General features: G+C 38.6%; 1 protein-coding gene across 6 annotated transcripts in view; it reads left to right on the top strand.

The window, feature by feature from the left end:
* The window catches only part of FGD4 (FYVE, RhoGEF and PH domain containing 4), a 242,795-nt gene that overhangs the window by 94,190 nt on the left and 128,023 nt on the right, over positions 1-20,582 (top strand). For 2 of the 6 annotated variants that reach the window (XM_035255848.3, XM_035255845.3), the window contains exon 1: positions 5,558-5,730. The exons of 3 other annotated variants lie outside the window; for them this stretch is intronic. The gene's annotated coding sequence lies outside the window, so the exon portion shown is untranslated. Of the gene's footprint in view, positions 1-5,557; positions 5,731-6,375; positions 6,468-20,582 lie in introns of those variants that run through there. One more of the 6 variants, XM_035255846.3, reaches the window with a different exon arrangement.

Raw genomic sequence — 20,582 nt, 5'->3', positions numbered from 1 at the left:
ATTCGTAGACTATTAACCAAAAATGCAGAAATTCTTGGTAATATATAGAAAATATCTAAGGAGATACCACCTGTTTATAGATATTGTATTTTATGGTTTCGGTGTCTGTGACTCATTAGCTCTGCTGTTTAGGCTTTTTGGGTTCACTGATATGTGTGATCCCCAATTAGGATTGGTAATTTGAATCTGTTTCATAGTCACAGACAACACTAACAATGTCTGGTCAATTCATAATATAAACCATTTGTCAAGAAGGAATTTCAGCAAAAATGGAAAGAGAACATGGAAAGACAAGTGAAACCAGTAGCAGAGCTTGTGGCATTTTTACTAAAAGCACATCCTAAATTGGGGACTGTTGTGCAAGTGCAATTGCCATTTCAGCTGGCATTTGAGCAATACCTCCTGCTCAGGCCTTTCATTCCTACCACACATGAGGATAGTGTGCAGATGTATGTTATTCTAAATTTTAGTACGCTATTTCCTTCTGGAAAATAAATATTTCTTGTCTTTGTTACTTCAGCCTTTTTTCCACTTCTTGACTCAGTAAGACTCTCCTCTGATGTTTATTCTCATTATTTTAGAGCTGAGGAGAACTTTGGAGATGTGTAAGCCAGTGTCCTCCTTTTGTGACTGAAGAGCCCAGGACGACAGAATAATGACTTGCCTGTGTCTTAGAGCTTGTTAAGCAGGAACTAGAGTCTAGGTTTCTGAATTTATAATTAGGGAGCTGTATGTATAATTAGGGAGCCTATTTTGGCACATATTTTGGGAGTTATGTGTTTAAGCCCTTAGTCTCTAAGGTGCTTTGGGTATCATTGCCAACTCACAGGGTTGCTGTCTGCAGGGTATTTAAAAATTTCAACGGAAAAACAGCAACATCTATCAAATATTGTATAAACTCCTACCTCTAGACAGTTCCTTTTAAAAAATATTTGGTTGCACTGTATTTCTTTCAATAGTGGCATATTTTTGCAAAGTCGAGGGTTTGGTGGGTACTGTGATAACAAGCTGGTGAAAATCATTGTGGGAGAGGAAATGAGGTTTGTATTGTTTAATAGATTTGTAATGTTTAACCTCTGTGGTTTGAGAGGTGGGTAGGGTCCACCCACATCCCATTAGTAAATAGTAAGAGTGATTTAAGAATAGAATAAAAATATTATTTTTTCTTGAAATTATTATTTGTTATATATTGTCAGATGGTGCTAAATTGCTGAGTCAAAGGTAGTTATTAGGTTTTTTTTGTACCAAACCACTTAATCAATGGAACTCTAAGGAATTTCTCCTGCCCTGGGGCACTGTGCAGAAATTACTGAGATGCTCTGATTTGAAAAGTTTGGGAACTTTTGTGACTTCCTGGGTAAAGCCTCATACAAAAGGAAAGAGAAGGGAGGAGTAAAGGCAAATAGAATTAGGCATATTCAGCCATGAATGGAAATGGAGCAACACTCCCAAGATTATTCCATCTCTGCCTAGCTGGCATAATAGCTGCAACAGCAGATTGAGAAGTTGCCGCCTGCCCAGTATTTGAGGAAGATAAATTATCAGGCTCCTGCTTCCAACACCGTTTTATCTTAAGAACTTTTATGGGGATTGTTGGCTGTTGGTCACATGCTCTACTACTTAGGTTTCAGGCCCTATGATTAGATTCTGGGCAGTGTGGTTTGAGGGGATGGTTACTATGTGAAGACACTATCAGGGCACTCAGAGGTGAACTTGGAGCTGCAGGGGACACTACTACTCTTTACTCACCTTTCTTAGATCTGCGTTTATTTTTTCTTTCTGAGTAATTTTTTCCCATGGAATCAATTCTCTAAAAACTGTGAGCCAATTCTTTTTAGGATTTTTATTGTCTCACTAGTTTTTAGATCCTCCCAAGAACGTGGTGGCGTGAACATTAAAAAATATGTATAAGAGGAGTAAATATATTTTTGGTATGTTATAATTTGATATTAAAAATTTTAGAAACTGGAGAAGGAAAATAAGTTCAACATTTCTTCCTCACAAGTATTCTGAAAATTTTGAGGCCTAGGTAAGCCTGGCCTTTGTCCCTAAGAATCTCTTCTCTGCCAGGCAAGGTGGTGGCTCATGCCTGTAATCCCAACATTTTGGGAGACCGAGGCAGGTGGCTTGCTTGAGCTCAGGAGTTCGAAACCAGCCAGGCCAGCATGGTAAAATTCCATTTGTACTAAAAATGCAAAAAACATTAGCTGAATATGGTGGCACATGCCTTTAGTCCCAGCTACTTGAGGGGCTGAGGCAGGAGGATTGCTTGAGTCTGGAAGGTTGAGGCTGCAGTGAGCCAAGATCTTGCCGTTGTACTTGAGCATGAGTGACAAAGTGAGACCCTGTCTCAAAAAAAAGAAAATTTTTATATCATTGCAAATGCATAGTGTTTATTTGTAGTGGGTTTTCAGTTTGTATTTTGTTTTTTCTCCCACTTCTGGGAGATGGTGCAGTGTAATGACTTAGATGACTTAGATCCAAGCTTTCAGACAAATGAGGTTCTTGTTGCAACAGTGAGACCAAGGGCAAAGAGCTTAAATTCTGAATCTCAGTTCTATACCTAAAAAATAAAGATAAGAATACCTACTTCATAGGCCCAGTGAGGTTGATATAAAATATTTGTGAAGTGTTCATTGTAGTGTCTAGCACATACTAGGGACCAGTAAACAGTAGTTGTTAATATAAACATTTCCCCTTTGACACATAGTCTTTGTGACCATATTTTAATAACTGCATGATAGTGTGTCAGTTGTATATTTGCATCACCATTCTTCTAATTCTGGACTCTTAGGTACCTCTAAATTTGCACTAGAATTTAAAACAATCTTTAATGAGTCATCAGATTTACTAAATTCACACTGTGCAAGGACCTTGGCTTGCTGTTGACACAGGGTTCACAATGACACTGTCCCTGGCCCTGAGGTGCTCACAGTCTGAAGAAGAGATGTGTACAAATAACTGTCCTGTGATAAACACCATCAGTGTCTAACTTATTGAGAAAGTGCAGAGGAGAGAACAAAATTGTCAGACTCTTCCTAGTGAGCTCAGGGAAGTCGGAGGGTGTTATAGGAGATGAGTGAATTAGTGTGGGTGGGGTCAGGTTATCAAGGGCTTTTTAAGGCATCATACAGATTGGGACTTTTATTCCCATTAAAATGAGAAAGCCAATTTTATGAAGAGAATTGACCTTATCTGTGTGGCATTTCAGCCTGTAGGGTACAAGATGGAGGCAGGGAGTCTAATTAGAAAGTTAAGGCATCCAGGTGAGAGATGGCGTGGCCTACACCAAGGGGGAATGGTGAAGGTGTAAGAAGTGGTTGGATTTGAAGAAATACCCAGGGCAAGAGGAGACAGTTGGATATAAAATGTCAGAGAGGAGTCAAGGATGGCCTCCCAGGCTGAGGGATTGGAAGGATGGAGTTGCCATTTCCAAAAACAAGGAAGGATACAGGAGGACCAGATTTGAAGATTAAATGGAGAATTGGGTTTTGGAATGTTGTATCTGAGATACTTATTAAACATCCAAGTCGAGGATGTTCAATAGGTAGTCAGATGTAAGAGTGTGGAATTCATGGGGAAAGAGGTTTGTCCTGGAGTCATATATTTGGGAAGTATTAATGTATTCTTGGTATTTATATGATGTTTTACAAACATGGTACAGTTACTTCACCCATCATTATTACTATTACTCCTCATGTAGAATTTTCTTTCATCTTTTCTTTTTTTGTTAATGAGAGCTTGTGATGTTGTCTTTCATCTTTTCATCTATTTTTAAAAAATTTAAATAAACTGTAGAGTCACTTTGTTAAACTGACTTTTTTAAAGTATGTTGGAAATTTTACTAGGAGACTATTTGGTAAACTCCGATGGCTTGGCATCTATAAAATGTATCGTCTTATTCTTCAACACATTATATCTCTGTTTAGCTTTCCTTTATTTCTCTCACAGTTCATTTTCCCCCTCCAAATAGTTCACATACATTTCTATATAATATTCTATACTTTTTGTTGCCATTATAAATCCAATCTTACTGGTATTCTGATATTTTGCTCTTATAAAGGCATTACATGGCTATATTTATATATGGTTACCTCACTAAACTTTTAGTACTACAAATAATATCCTACTTGATTCTTTAAATTTTTTTTTTGAGGGTAGGGAGGCATCTATAAAATGGGTCTTTTTATTTAGGAGGAATAGAATCGTATCATCTGCTAGTAATAATTTTTGTCTTTTTTCTTTTGGTATTTGTGTCTCATTTCTGCTTTGTGCCAAGAAAAGAACTTTGAAATTAAGATACGGAGTTACTATAAAGTGAGGAGGTAATTAATACCTTAAAGTCTAGTCACAATATACACTTTTTGTTTCATTTTCTTTTTTGGCTTATCCTAATTAATTTTCTTGCCTTTTATGTTTTATTCTTTATTTTTTTTATTTTTTGGAGACAGGGTTTCTCTGTCACCAAGGCTGAAATACGGTGATGCAGTCATGGCTCACCAGAGCCTTGACCTCCTGGGCCCAAGCTATCCTCCCACTTCAGCCTTCTGAGTAGCTGGGACTAGAGGTGCACACCACCACACCTGGCTAATTAAAAAAAAATGTCTGTGGAGACAGGGTCTCACTGTGTTGCTCGGGCTGGTTCTGATGATGGACATTTTGAGAGCCTATAGTTTATATGTTCTAGATTTATAGTTTACCTCTAATAGTTGGTTTGGTGTGGTATATTTGGTTTTCAGTCATTTTGATCTACCAGTGACTTAATCTCTGATTCCTTCATGAGGACAGGCATGGGCAATTGTTCCTGCAGAATCAGTATTTAACCTTCATATGCTGAAACAGATTCAACACAGGAGATAGTATAAAACTAAGATATTTTAATCCTATAACTAGGTAAAGCTCTAGATGAAAATTTTATTTTTTTCTTTATTTTTTAGATGATAATTTTATATCCAGCACCACCTCTCCCCGCAAAGTTCAATTAACACACTAAAAATGAATGTATGTTTGCCCAGAAATTAACTTATAACACAGTTGATTTTTGAAAACTTTATTTTTAAACTAAGATTTTTTTTTCAAATTTGAATATTATATTTGTTTTAAAAAATCCCCATAAAAGCAGTTTCAGTTCTGATGTGGACTGAAAATCATAAAACAACTTGCTGATGAAGCTTAGATTTCTGGAATGCTTTATCTTTAAAGTTAACTTTGAAGTTTTATTTTCTGTTTGTCACGTCCAGCCTCTTGTGACCTTTCTCCCTGAATGAACAGAGTTAGCTATCTGAAATGTCAGGAGTTTGTAACACCAGGGATAAATTTGCTGGAAAGCTTTTGGTTGGGCTGCATTGCTTGTTTAAATAGCCGAACACCTGCTAGGCAAGCCCTGCACATGTGAGTGGCTATATATGTTCCTTCCTTTAGGATTTGCAAGGCTGGAGCACAAAGACAGCGATTGTTACCCAATAAGCAGTAGTCACACACTTCTACCAATCGCCTTAGGAGGGCTGGTTACCATGGAATCCACCATCTGTTCACTCCCCACCGGAATGTGATTATCATTGCTGGGCTTGGAACTGGGGAAAGCAGGGGAGCCTGTGCTGGGTGAGATTATCTGCAATGGACTGGGTTAATGGGAAGCTTGCTTTGGCTCGCTGGAAGAATAAATGAAGGGAGTTTTACTTCAACCATTTGCGAATTCTGGTCAAGAGGAATAAATTCAGCTTTTATAAGGTAAGTAACTGGCAATATGTATCCAGTTTGTAGTCCGTTTGTGTGGGGGCATTATCTCCATGTGGTCCAAGGAAAGGGAGCTCTAAGCTCTTTTGAAAGAAATCTCCAGCGTTACACACTTTTCTTGTCTTGATTTATGCAGTTCAATAATGCCTGTATAATTATATGTTGGTTTTGGAAAATGAAAAAACAAATTTAATCTTTTAAAGTGTTTTCTGCTTGTGAAATTGTTTTATGACTCCTGAAAGTGGCAAAGGACAGTCATTTTTAATGGTTTTTCAGAATGAATTACACTGGTATTCTTTCTGAAATACGCCCATGGCCCCAACGTGTTCAATGCCTGTTCTTTTTATTTGAAAAAAAAAAAAAAAATGCCTCTGATCAGGGACGTTTGTAGGTTATGATTTAATTAATGATTATTCTGACCTACATGATTGACCCATCATTACTAGCTGATGTTTTGAAATGTGATGTTTATGCAGTTTTATTTCGCAATGCTTAGGCACAAGTTTCAAGGGCCTGAGCATGTGGAAACAATGTGGCAGTGCTTTAAGGCATGCATGCAGACACCGTGGTAAAGGAAGGGCAAGATGAGGAAGATCAGCTTCTATTTCAAGGGCTTCCTTTGTTTTTCTATTTCCACAGCCCCTTAAAATGTGTGTTGCATATTGTGAGCAGTAGAAGGAGATTTGGGTCCTAACAAACGGATGACTGACATTTTTCTGTGTGGCTAAGAGGTTGGTAGCTCAAACAAGGGACTTCTATGTCCTTTGTAAGGCAGCATTGTATCCCCTTCCCCAAAACTGTGCCCCAAAATATAAATGCGAAAAACAAAAAGAGTGCTGTCTATACTCTGGATACTTCTTTTGTGTAAGTTTTTCTTTTTATCATTGAAACCATAGGGCCAGTGCTCTGTGAGTTTAACTGGGTCTGCCATTTTTATTTGATAGAGGAAAGGTTGCAAGGAAAGGCTTGGCTTCTGCAGGTTTAGTCCTTGTAATTGTGCTGTGCTGCTGTCATCTTGGACAGTCATGCCAGTGGCTGCCCAGAGAGTTGGAAAACATTATTGCTAATAGGCCTTAATTGTTTCATTTTCTTTTTTAAATGACAGTACAAAATTAGATAACCTCATGTTAGCCAAGGACTCATGTTCTTACTTCAAGAACAGTTTTTTAGGTCTGACTGTTAGTTATGAGTTCTTGGAATTAATTGTAGTTGACTTTAAAATTCCTACCCTCTTTTGTGCTTACTGGTCTTTATACATCATTATTATTACTTTTTAAAAGTTTTCTTCTTAATGTACAAAATTAGTTTAGCTACATACTAGTTCTAAGAAGGATCTTTTAGTAATAGTGGATACATGTCTGCCTTAAAATTTCCTCAGCATAATCTAAAAAAATTTAAGCCAATGTAGATAATTTTTTTCACTCATAAATGTCAGTCTTTCATAAGCAATATAAGGTTTGGGAGGGAAGTAGGTAATTTAAAAGCATTATGTATGATTAGGTGTTCATGTTGCTTTAATTACCATTATCTTAGAATCCAGAAAAAGGCTGTGAGTGAATGGGTGTGAAGTGTGTGGCATCCATGTGCTTGGGTTGTAGTTACTTAGAGCAATTGAGGTGGGCAAGATAAATCCGTACACTTCTTAAGTTTCTAGTGTTGGTGAATTTACTTACTCTTTTCTTTTTGTTGTTGAGGCAAAGTTTTAAGATTGTATTTTTAATTGGTTGTTAATGTTAAAATATATCCCAGCACTTGAGTGTTAGCATGCACATATGTATTTTCATGTGTAAGTATATTAGTAACCTTCTTCACCAAGTTTCTGGAGTAATAAGTAATAAAACCACAAGTTTTTCAAAATGTTTTTAAAAAGCTTTGTCAATCCCCCACTAACAAGAAACTTAGTGGTTCTTGAGGGTAACCCTTTACAGAAATAGGTGAAGAGTGGGTAGCAGGGACAGTCCCTGGAGCACCTGTGATCCCAACCAGGGTACCTGCGGGACAGGAGTACACGGTCACACAACTGTCCTGTACTTGAAGGACCTGATGAGATGTCCACCTCCACTCACAACACTGTCAGCAGTGAGCCTTGCCACCGTGCACATGGCTTCATATAGTAAGGAATTTAGAATTTAGAATGCATTAAATTCTCGGGTCTACTGTGAACCACTGTTTTCTGATTTTCTCTGTCCTTATTTGTGAGAGTGAAGAGAGTTGCTAGATTTCCGAGAAGCCTGTGTCTTCTTCCAGTTTTTCCAACTGTCTGAGGTCTTGATGCTTTTCAATTCTTTAATACGACTTAAGACTTTACTACATGAGGAGATTACATTTATGTTTATAAATATGTAAAACTAACCTTATTTGGTTATTTCATGTGAAAGCGTTATGTAGATGACAATATGAAACTTTGACCAAAGTGTTAGAGTGATTCAAATCCATGAACAGTGAGTAGACAGCACATCAGCCACGATTAGTTCAGCACAGTCAAGTCTTTCTGCCCCTTCCTTTAACACATTATGCTGGAGTGTTGCCGGACCTAACACATTGAGACATGTAGACTGTAAACCTAATTAATGGAGATAAATTTCTTAGTTTTTCTTACTATGTTTTCTGGACACATTCATTCTGCCCAGCCTAAATTGAGTCCCTCAGTTTCTTTGCTTTCGAGGTACAGATTTATAATGCATTTAAGTATGTTTGGCCCTTGTGGTCCATTTGGCCCTTGAGCTGTCTGAGATGATGGAACACTAGGGATCTGAAGTGAAGGGGCACCTGCAGATGCTGTCATTGCTAATGCTGCTATGCTCACATGTCCTTGGGGTTGAATCTGTTTGCATTTTTCATAATTTTAAGAAATAGATGTACTGAAAATTGCCCTCTTGCTTTCTTCTACAATTCCATATTACCATGGGTGCAAGAAATGCTTGCAATGAGTTAATTGTATGCATCAGCACAATTTTGCATGTTTTGCAATTTTGCTGTGTTAGATGTACATTTACAGGATGGGGAGCCTATAAAGCATGCATGTGAATGATGTGAACTTACACAAAAGCTATAGCTCAAAGCTGGTTTCATTTGGCAGGATTTTTCTCTCAATGTGTGCCAATTGATTTGCGTATCGGCAGCTGTTTCTTCTGAGTTGTCGTCATCTTCTGATTTTATAACTGCTCTTGAGCGTCTGTAAAATGAAAAGGCAAACTTCCTATAAATTGGCAATGAGTGCGTCTATGCAGGTTGATGTAGATTCTTTGAACAGCTTCGGTATGGCACTTAACCTTCTCTTGCTCAGTTGCTGGCAGTTTAACCCCAGAAATAGCTTGATGGAGTGACATGAGGGTGACTAGCATACCTTATTCTTAGAACTGAGTTCCGTGTTTTACAAATAACTGCCACTCTGTAGGGCTAATTGTTCTTTTGTAACAAACCTGTTGAATTACTGACTCCCAGTGTAAGTAGTAGTTCCTTCCTTTATTTCCTTCCTTGTCTGGCTAAATCCTCTGTTCTTTTTTTATTTTTACCAATTTATTTGTCCTGAACTCAGATAAATGAAATTATAGACACAATATGTTCCCATAAGGCAAACAGACTGAATCTCTTGGATATTTTTAGATCCCTGTTATACATCACTAGATGTTTATTTTCACATAATTTAAGGGTCCCAATCTAAACAGGATTGTCTGCTTTTTAATGCCCTCATTGTAGAGAAGAATCTGAGGCCCATAAAGATTTAAGCAACTTTTTCAAGGTAAGGAAACCTGTGAGTTACAGAAACCAGCTAATGTTGGGTATTGCATGTTGAATGCAAAGACACAGGGCAAGGTCAGCTTAACATCCTACATTGTTGTCCTTAAGAGGAGCAGAACATTGAGATGTTACCCTAAAATTCCACAGATGAAATTTTCAGTATGCCTAGATGGAATACACCTTTGAAAGATGATTTCTCTATAGTCAAAGTCATAAAAACAGTTTGTTATTATAAATACCACCCTTTTAAAAAACATAACTGCCAAGACAATTGGATACTTATGTTTTTTAGCTTACAAGCTTTCCTACCTTCTATCCCTAACTATACGTGAAGTAAAATGATCAGAGTGCTGCCTAGTCATTGCGGAGCCCAGAGCAGTCGGGGAGGGAAGAGCCTGAGGGACGACTGTGGTCCACTTTAGGACATATCTGTCACTTGGGCAGCATACAGCATTCCTGTTGTGGGTTAGTACAACTTTCTGTGGACCTTTCCGCAGGTATACAACAGGCACTTGCGTAATCTCCCTTTCCTCTGCTCCCTGCACCAACCCACAGGCACCTCCTTTCCCAGGACCACCCTGCCCCCTAAGGAGGCATTCAGTATCTTAGTGTTAACTTTTCATTCATTCATCAAATATTTCTTGCACATTTACTCTACACCACTACTGCTGCAGGTGTGGAGGATATGGCATTGAGCACCATGGACAAGGTGTTAGTGAAATTTACCTAGTAGTGGAAAGAGATAATACAAAAGTAAAGAGATAAGTAAACAACACAGTTTCAAATAGTGGCAAGTTTGTGATGACAAAATGAGCTATATTAAAGGAGGGAGTTGAGGGTGGTGAACTTTAGATTGTGTAACCAGAAGATGTTTATCTGGGGCAGTTCCGCATAAGCTGAGACATAAATGATAAGGAGCCAGCCACGGGTAATCTGATAGAGTGAAAGTGTGTTGCTGTTATCCCCAATTTTGGAAGTAGAAACAGAGGAAAGCTAATCATCAGGATCATATAAAAATCATGTTAAGTGAGTGCTACAAAGCCACACTGCATATTATCTTTACTTTTATTTCAGGCCTTAGTCCCGAAGTCAGAGTTTACTGGGAGAGCATGGGAAAGCATTTACCAGTGGTTAAGAGCAGCAGTTTCAAAGCTGAGCAGACCTGGGGCTAGTCTAGTCTCTCATACTAGCTAGCTGGATGTCTCTAGGCCAGTCACTAAACCTCACCTTCCCCATTTGTTAGAACTTGGGGCTTATCCTGGGTATGAAGGAGGTTACGTTCAAAAATTCCAGTTGTGCTAACAATGAGTATGGATGAGATGTTCTCTTATGAGCATCAGTAATAATGCCTGAATGTTCTCAAAAGCAAAAAAGAAAGAAAGAATCCCTCAATGTTGAAATATTTTACTCTTGGCAGTGAAAGCCTGGTAGAACTATTAGCTCTCAAATTCATGTATTCACCAAATTCTTTCTTGGTGTCCACTCTGCCCTTGCTAGATTCTGGGTGAAGAGCAGAACCAGGACATGCTCTGCACTCACACAGTGCTCAGCTAAGAGAGTATTAATCATTTGCATTCAGTGTGATTGACAAAGAGGAGGAGGAATGAAGGGTACAGAGCGGAGGGAATCCTTGGCTGTGTACATGAGGTGCCGCTGGGAATTGTGGTCTGAGGAGGCTAAAGCAAGGAGATACGACGGGCCAGAAGTGTAGTCTTTGGGCTAAGGCAGGGCAGGATATGTGAGTGGAGATATTGCCTCGCACAGAAGTTTTTACTGAATCCTGTAAAGAATGAGAAATGTTTGAACAGTTTTAAAACTTTTGGGAATAGATCTTCACTTTTATAGTCTGAAAAGATAACTGGCAGTTTAAATGGTAGAAACATGGGAGGGAACAATCTCCAAGGCAGCCGGAATTCTATTCTTGATCTTTTTCATCCACAGCAGGTAGACCTTTTATTTTATTATCACCACCACAATATAGTTGCCAGGTCTTATTCTTGATATTTGGATTCTAAAGTCAGCACAGAAAGCCAAACTCGCATGAAGTCAAAAAAGCTCTCGAAAAATCCCTTAGGAAGGCATAGCTTTGCAGATCAACTCTCTTCTCATTAAGTCAACACTGTATGTGTGGTTTTTTTTTTTTTAATGTTAGAAGAGATTGCTGCTTCTTGGGTTGAGCATGAAATATAATAATTGCTTTGCTTACATTTAGAGGTCATGCTGTATGAAATAGAGTCCTAGAATTCAGCTCAGTGTGGTGAGACCTCACACCTGGAGAGTCACCAAGTGACTCATGTGAACCAAGAGGAATTACAGGAGCTGCTAACAGGTTCATGATTACTCCCACTGCAGAGCACATGAGCATTGGGTCAGATTGCCCGAAGAGCTTAAACTACTGCACCTGTGTTTGTTATGTACCTCCTATCACATACAACTGTTTTCTCTATCTGAAAAGTGTATAGAGTTCAATTTGAGCAAGTTAAGATGCAACTACTCTAAGTGCAATATATACCAACTTTTGGTGTCTTCTCTATGTCAGAGGCTGCAAAGTATAGTCAACACCCATCTAATCTTTAACAAATATTTGAGATAAGTGATTTATCCTCATTGAAAAAATACAAATGTTAGGAGGTATAGTACATAGTATTTCCAAGTTTGCCAACATTAAGTGATGAACTAGGAAAAATACCTTGATCTGTTCTGGCTTCAATTCTATGTTCTTAACTTTTGTCCTTTTTTTTTTTTTTCTTTTTTTAAGTTAGCCATTGCATTAACCCAGGCAAAATAATAATAATTATTATTATTATAGGAAACGTAACTATCACAGTAGCAGTGAGGGTATAGAAATAAGGCTCTAAAGAGATGATAAGAGAATTAATGAGTTACCATCTTTAAGAAGTCCTCAGGTGGTTAGTTACTGTCAAAGAACATAAATGGTTCAAAAAGGAAGAAAACTGCATTGACTAATACATGAAAAAAAAGTATACAACTAGCAATCAAAGAAATACACAAAATATTCATGCTTATATTGGCAGAAATTTTCCAAATGCTTATATTTTGGATTGGCACCCTTGTGTACTTCAGATGACACTGTAAACTGATGAAGCTCTTTGGAAAACAGTTTGGTAAATACATTTTATCGTAATCAGAGAGCACATGGCTGCAAGAAATAGAATCCCCCTGTAATTGAAGAGAAAACAGGATGGATAAAAACAACACAGAAATGTTTCATGGGAACCAGGGACAGTAAATTTATCCAGGCCTCTCAAGAAGCTGGACCCTGGACAGCTATATCTCTGTCCCTCTGGATGTGTAACCTCTCATCCTTACTATTCTGCCTCTCTGCTTCATGCTGTTTGCAGTGGCCTCTTAGGATCCCTCTGTGAATGGCAGAAAACGTGGCCACCTCTAATCTCAGTGCCCAGCAGAAACACACAGTTCTAACTATGGATGCCCTGGAGAGACTCTGATGGGCTAAGCTTTGGTCATAGATTACCTTTGCTAGTCCGCTGTGGCCATGGAACGTAGGAGAAACTTGACTTGTAATAAGCAGATAGAATACAACTGCTACATTATTGATAACTTTAAAAATATTTTCACTCCTATAATTCCAATTTGAGAAATCTACCACTAGAAAGTTGCTGAGTGACTCGGTGAATGATTTATCACATCACATCACATCAGGTGTTTTAGTGGGAATGGAAAGAAGTGGGAAGCTAGTAACATGTTCAACAACAGAAAAATTAGCTAAATAAATTACTATACATTCATGGGATTGTAAGTTATACAACTATTAAAAACATCTTCACAAAATGTGGGGGGGAAATGCTCACAATGAAATGTTAAATGTATATAGTGTTGTGTATGCTGTATTATGCTTTTTATATAATACATAAAAATACTAGAGGGAATTACTAGAGAGATAACACTGGTTATTTCAAATTTTAGGATCACTTTGGTTTTGTTCTTTACAATTTTTTGGAGATTTTAAATAATGAACGGTGACCTTATAGGAATTTTACTATACTAAAAAGTGAACTAATAAAATACTCAAAAAAGACATTATAATCTAGTAGGGAAAATAAACCTGTTGTAAGTAATAGTAACCAATGCCGGCTAGTATCTGTTTGTGTTACAGATTATATAATGGAACTCAAGGATGAATTTCCTAGTAATTAGACTGTTTTAAATATGGAATGTCCTGTTCAAAAACTATTTTCTTATCACTCGTGGTATTCAAATAGAAATTAGATAGATACTTGTAAGAGATATTGTAGAGAAGATTCATCTATCAGGTATGTGGAACTAAATAACTTTGAAATTAATCAACCCCAATGTTCTGTTGGGAATACAGAATTTACCCTGGAAAGATTCTTTTTAAAGTGCTTTGTGTTTGGGAAGATACTGTAATAATACAAGCTGAGTACTGTTTATGAAAGAGATGTGAAATTATATAGAAGTCATCAAGAGTCTGTGAGATTAGGCAGGAGGATTAATTTGAGCCAGATCTTGAAGTGGGTGATAGGCAGAGACTACATTATAAGAGGGAAGATATATATATATATATTTGCATTTTAGGTTTTGGGGTACATGTGAAGAACATGCAAGATAGTTGCATAGGTACACACGTGGCAGTGTGAGTTGCTGCCTTTCTCCCCTCCACCTATATCTGGCATCTCCCCATGCTATCCCCAACTCCCCACCCCGCTGTCCCTCCCCTATTCCCCCCAGCAGACCCCAGTGTGTAGTGCTCCCCTCCCTGTGTCCATGTGTTCTCATTGTTCAACACTCGCCTATGAGTGAGGACATGCGGTATTTCATTTTCTGTTCTTGTGTCAGTTTGCTGAGAATGATGTTCTCCAGGTTCATCCATGTCCCTACAAAGGACACGAACTCATTGTTTTTGATTGCTGCATAATATTCCATGGTGTATATGTGCCACATTTTCCCTGTCCAGTCTATCATCGATGGGCATTTGGGTTGATTCCAGGCCTTTGCTATTGTAAACAGTGCTGCAGTGAACATTCGTGTGCATGTGTCCATCCACTAGACTTCTTAGTCTAGTACTTGTGGCCAGGCTTGGTGGCTCACCCCTATGATCCCAGCACTTTGGGATTCCAAGGCTGGCAGATCATCTGAGGTTACGAGTTTGAGACTAGCCTGGCTAACATGGTGAAACCCAGTCTCTACTAAAAATTAAAAAATCAGCTGGGCAAGGTGGTACATGCCTGTAATCTCAGCTCCTCAGGAGGCTGAGGCAGGAGAATTGCTTAAAACTGGGAAGTAGAGGTTGTAGTGAGCTGAGATCACACCATTGCACTCCAGCCTGGGGGACAAGCGAGACTCTGTCTGAAAAAAATAAAAAGTAGAGTGCTTGTTCATGACTCTGAGCTCATTTAGTTTCAGCCTTCAGCTTCTGGTGCTACAGTACTTGGGACTCGCACGCCAACTCCCTATCAGGTTTTGTCACTGCCACCTTGTCACAGAAAATTGTGGGGGTAGTGGTTTCATCTCTTGGAAGGACCCAGGTAGGCGGGCAGCCAGTAAATCTAATAGCTTGCCTGCCTGAAATGTACAGTTGATTGGAGACAGGCTGATCAGGGCCCACTTGTTTCTCTCCTAGGGAGCATATGTGTTTTAGCATTAGGAAACATTGAGTTATTTTGGCCTCATGGAAGTGAAGAGCCTGTATTCTCAGCCATCCAGAGCTTTTTCTCTTAATTACTTGAGGCATCATACCTTTCCAGAGGCTTTTATTGTTTGTAAACCTTGGCAGAAAGAGTGAAGGGCATGGTATCTGCATAAAATTTCTAGTGGAGAACAGATTAAATGGAGTCTCCTCACGTCTAGATAGATTTATTTACTTATCCAGGCAACCTGGACATTCATTTAAACATTTAAGGGTTTATGTCTAAAGCTTTGCTGGGCCAATAAAGATAGTCTTGCTTTCAATAAGCTCACTTTAGAAACTACGATGTATGATGCAAGGTCATGATATTGTGCAGAGGTACATGCAAAGTGCTGCGATTGCACAGAGAGAGGGGGGACTCATGGCCAGGCCGGAGAATCAGAAATATATCACCTTGGAGATAGCTCTGCATGGTATTTTAGGAGCAAGTGAGATCTCCTATATGATATTTCATATCACACACAAAAGCTTGAAAAGTAAAAGAATCATACTTATTTGGAATATAAGAAATTGGTTTAACTAGAGTATTGGGATTAGGTGTAGGAGTGGAATGGTTGGAATTTGTAAGATAAATGGCACCAGATTATGTTAGTCTAAGCTGTAAATTAGGTGTGGGACATGTCCAGTAAGCAGTGGAGGGAGGTCTCTGAGATTTTTAAGCTTCCAGGCAACATGATTCTTTATATATTTTGGGAAGATAACTCTGATGGAACTTTGCAGGAGGGGTGAAGGTTGCAAGGTGTGGGAACCTTGGCATTTTGATGAGTAGCAGATGAGTCCTCTGAGTTAAGACTGGCACAAGGATGTAGAAGAGAGAAGGAACTGATAAATTTATAGGAGTAAAATTGCCAGGACTTATTGATTAATTGGATGTATAGATTGGGTAAAGCAGTAGAAAGTGTCAAGAACAGCTTGGAGGTTTCCAGCTTGGATAGCTGGCTAGGTGATGCATCTTTGGCTAATATAAGGATTACTATGGGGGAAGCAGACTTGGATCCTATGTTTGACGCAGGAACTATCAAATTTCTCGGCCGGGCGCGGTGGCTCAAGCCTGTAATGCCAGCACTTTGGGAGGCTGAGGCGGGTGGATCATGAGGTCAAGAGATCAAGACCATCCTGGTCAACATGGTGAAACCCTGTCTCTACTAAAAATACAAAAAATTAGCTGGGCACGGTGGCGCGTGCCTGTAATCCCAGCTACTCAGGAGGCTGAGGCAGGAGAATTGCCTGAACCCAGGAGGTGGAGGTTGCGGTGAGCTGAGATCGCGCCATTGCACTCCAGCCTGGGTAACAAGAGAGAAACTCTGTCTCAAAAAAAATAAAAATAATTTCTCATCACCTATTGGTAATAACTGGTTTAAATGTATGTATGAAATTTATATTCTTTACAATTTTGCAAATTAATGGCATAGAAATTCAATATATTAATAGTCTGATAAACTATATTAGCTTCCCTTTTGTGGAAAAGTAAAGTGTAACAATAAAAATAAAATCAAGTATTTCAAAACAAACTTCCAGTTTCTCTTCATACATCACACTTCAAATTCTACAACTCTCTACCGCTTCAAATTAATTGTTGCCTATCAACAAGTGACTGTACCCTTGCCGTGCGGTGAAAGCAGAAGAAAAAACAGGGATCTTCTGCATTCACAATATAACTTGGAAAAACTAATGGATATATATTCACGTTACCCAGTCAGTCAATTAGTTTGTTTAGTGATAGACATTTCAGTTATAAAATACAGAAGCAGTGTGAATGCTGAGGTAAGAAATGGCCATAAGATTTTTTTTTTTTAACGGAAGAAGAAAATATTTCAGTATTAATTGGGCTTCTCAACTATAATACCACTTTTTCAATAAACCTTTTCTCCCAGCCACGTTAGTCTTCTCTTAGCTCTAGAAGCCCTCTGTGATTTTTATCTATCATTAACGTATTTTCATTTGGCTCTTGTCTCTCTCCCCAACTAGATTGAGTTCCTGAGGCCAGGAAGCTTTTTGTTTTTGTTTTGAGACAGGGTCCCACTCTGTCTCCCAGGCTGAAGTGCAGTGGTGCAATTGTGGCTCACTGTAGCCATGAACTCCTGGGCTCAAGCAATCCTCCTGCCTCAGCCTCCTGAGTAGCTGGGACTACAGGTGCACACCATCACGCCTGGCTAATTTTTTGTGGATATAGGGTTTTTGCCATGTTGCCCAGGCTGGTCTTGATATCCTGAACTTAAGCTGTCTGCTCACTTCAGCCTCCTAAAGTGTTGGGATTAAAGGCTTGAGCCACTACTCCCAGCCCCAAGGAACTATTTTACTCCCTTTATGTCCCCAGCTTTTGGCTCAGCACAGAACCCATACTAACATTTAGATTGAACAGAACTAAGGCTAAAGGAAAACTTTAAAGGGATTTACTAAAATTACCAATCCCATTTTAACAATGGAAAGATAAGGAATGGCACCACATTGTGGGATTAGAACAGGGACTACACCACCTTGCTCCAGCTCTACTGTCTCTGCTTCTGGAAAAGGCCCCACTCTGATAAGGAGAATTCCACAGCTCCTGCTTAAATCTCATATGGTACTTGCTCCATTCTTGTCCAGATTTCTCTCATTAGATTAGGTACCGTTGAAGGCCATGGGTTTTTGTCCTCGTCATCTTCATGCTCTCAGATGGTTGCACAAAGCCCAGCACATAGAATGTGCTAGATAAAGCACCTAATGGAAGAAGTAAGGAGAAGAATGAGTCTTAAGCAGACTTCTTAAAGTGTTTCAGAATCACTAGGGAATTTGAAAGGTATAATAGACAGTAGGACTGGGTTACAATCAACAATAATCTTTTGAAATGAAACTAAATTCTTATTTAAAAATACATATTTGTTTTCGTTTGAAAATCTGCTTTCCGCGTGGTGGCTCACACCTGTAATCCCAGCACTTTGGGAGGCCGAGGCGGGTGAATCACGAGGTCAAAAGATGGAGACCATCCTGATCAACATGGTGAAACCCTGTCTCTACTAAAAATATAAAAAATTAGCTAGGCATGGTGGCGCGTGCCTGTAATCCCAGCTACTCAGGAGGCTGAGGCAGGAGAATTGCCTGAACCCAGGAGGTGGAGGTTGCGGTGAGCCGAGATCACGCCATTGCACTCCAGCCTGGGTAACAAGAGTGAAACTCCGTCTCAAAAAAAAAAAAAAAAAAGAAAGAAAATCTGCTTTCCTGCCTGTCCTTCCTATTCTTTTCAGAGATTTGTACTGACATTGAGCATTGCACATGCTGTGCCTCTTCAAACAACTTCATTTCCTTGTTTCTTCTTCAATTAATTATGAACTGCCTATACCTCCTTTTAACGTAAGTGATAAAAGAGACATGGGCAGATGGAAACTGTATTTTTTCAGGTATATGTAGGTACTTGTGTCTTTTGAATATAAAAATGATCAGGAATGGATAAGAGCCGAAATCTCATGGAGGAAGATAGGATAAATTGAAAACTGTGGTTTCAAATGCAATACACCTTTTAAAAGGGCAGGCAAATAAGCTTTAAACAAATGTGGCAATCATATTAAAGAAGTTGAACACATTCTTCAACCAGTAACTTGATTTTAATAAATAACAGGCTGTCAATCCCAAATTAGTGCATGATATAATAACTAAAATTGCCAAAAGCAAAACCATTTTCAGAAACCAGGAGAAAAATGGGGTGGGGGTGATTATAATTAGGCAGCAAACTGGAACTAATTTCCCTTTTGCCTTTTAGACAGGATCTCACTGTTGTCCAGGCTGGTGTGGAGTGGTGCGATCACAGTTTACTGCAGCCTTCACCTGCTCAGCCTCCTGAGCAGCTGAGGAAGGAGGATTGCTCCAGGTTTGCAGTACCATGCCTGGCCAATGTTTTAATTTTTTTTGTAGAGAGGGAGTTTCCCCTCTTTTGGCCAGGCTGGTCTTGAACTCCTGGGCTCAAGCAATTCTCTTATCTTAGCCTCCCAAAGTTCTGGGATTATAGGCATGAGCCACCATGCCTGGCCTGATTTCCCTTTTTAAGTTGTGGTTAATATCATCAGTATTTCCTATTTACTTTTAATATCTCTGGACTTTTAGACAGCATCTCAGTTGATAGGAATAATGGTGATACTGACAGAAGTTATGTGTTATAAACATATATGCTTACACTGATGCATATGTAAGCTGTAAAACATGCAAATGATGAAGCAGTCTCTTTGCACCTTTGACATAAACTCTCACGTTTAACATAGATTAAACTTTTATTTTAATAGAATAAAAATCTCAGTCATGCATGGTGGCTTATGTAGTAAAATCTAACATAGTTTTACGTGAGTTATACGTCAATGATAAGAATAAAGGTTATTTTCTAGTGAAATGCCACTGATCTATGAAGGCACCAAAACTTTAATTCATTATTTGAATGAGGAAAAGAATGGGAAACTTGGTACTTTGATTTAAGATGGTAATTTTATCTAATAAATACATATCTAAGACATCATACTGGGAATATCCCTGCATAATACTGTAGTAGATCTGGAAATTACCTTAACTTAAATTGGGCAATTTCAGGTCTAGTGTAGTTAGTGGGTACTCAAAAAGTTCCTAGATGCTTAGCTAGGCTTCTTTATTAACACAATCAAAGCACCAAATATTTCTATAGACAAAGTATTGTGTCTTAAAGGCTATATAGGTATTTTATAATAGTTAGCATAGTGCCAAAGACCTGTTTGTTTCAACATGATTGCTAAAGTTGACAATATGTAGATGCCAGAATAGTAATTAGAAAATTCCAAGCAAGTAAATTTATAATTTATTTTGTACCCATTCAAAAGTACATGTAATCGAAATGAGCCTTTTTAAAAAATTAGTTCCCTTTTTATCTTTGACCTTCTTTCCTACCACAAATTCAGTAACTTACGAAGATATTTAAAAGCTGAGTAAATCTGGAGCTACTAATATTCTTTTTTCTTTGGAATTTTATGACTGTAATATACTTCTGAGATGATATTAAAAAGGGAACAGCATGTGTAAGATTATCATTATCTGTGGTGGGTGGGGTGGATGCATAGAGTGAATGATTTGCAAAAGACAGGAAGATCCTCGTTCTATTTAGGATATGCTTTCTTTCCACATTCTGAATTTGGCCAACACAAAAGGCCCACATTCTGTGCTTTCTTTCCACATTGTGAATATTTGGGCCAACACAAAAGGCCCAAGTCGCTGCTGTTACCCCAGCAAGCTGTGCATTAGGGTCTTGGGGGAAGAAAGACGATAATTAGAAGAAATTTGGATCAGGCAGATCATCAAAAGATAGAGAAATGAAAGCCTTCCTTCTCTCTCAAGTTAGTAGCAAGTCACTGGCTGTACTTTATCCTTTGTCTGACCTGGCAGGGGCAGAACCAACGTTTTATTTTCTTTAAGTCTCAGAGGAGCC

This window comes from Callithrix jacchus, chromosome 9, assembly GCF_049354715.1.
Source record: "Callithrix jacchus isolate 240 chromosome 9, calJac240_pri, whole genome shotgun sequence".
Taxonomy (NCBI): Eukaryota; Metazoa; Chordata; class Mammalia; order Primates; family Cebidae; genus Callithrix; species Callithrix jacchus.
Note: the sequence above shows the minus strand (reverse complement) of the source record. Positions and strands in the feature narration are given on the sequence as shown.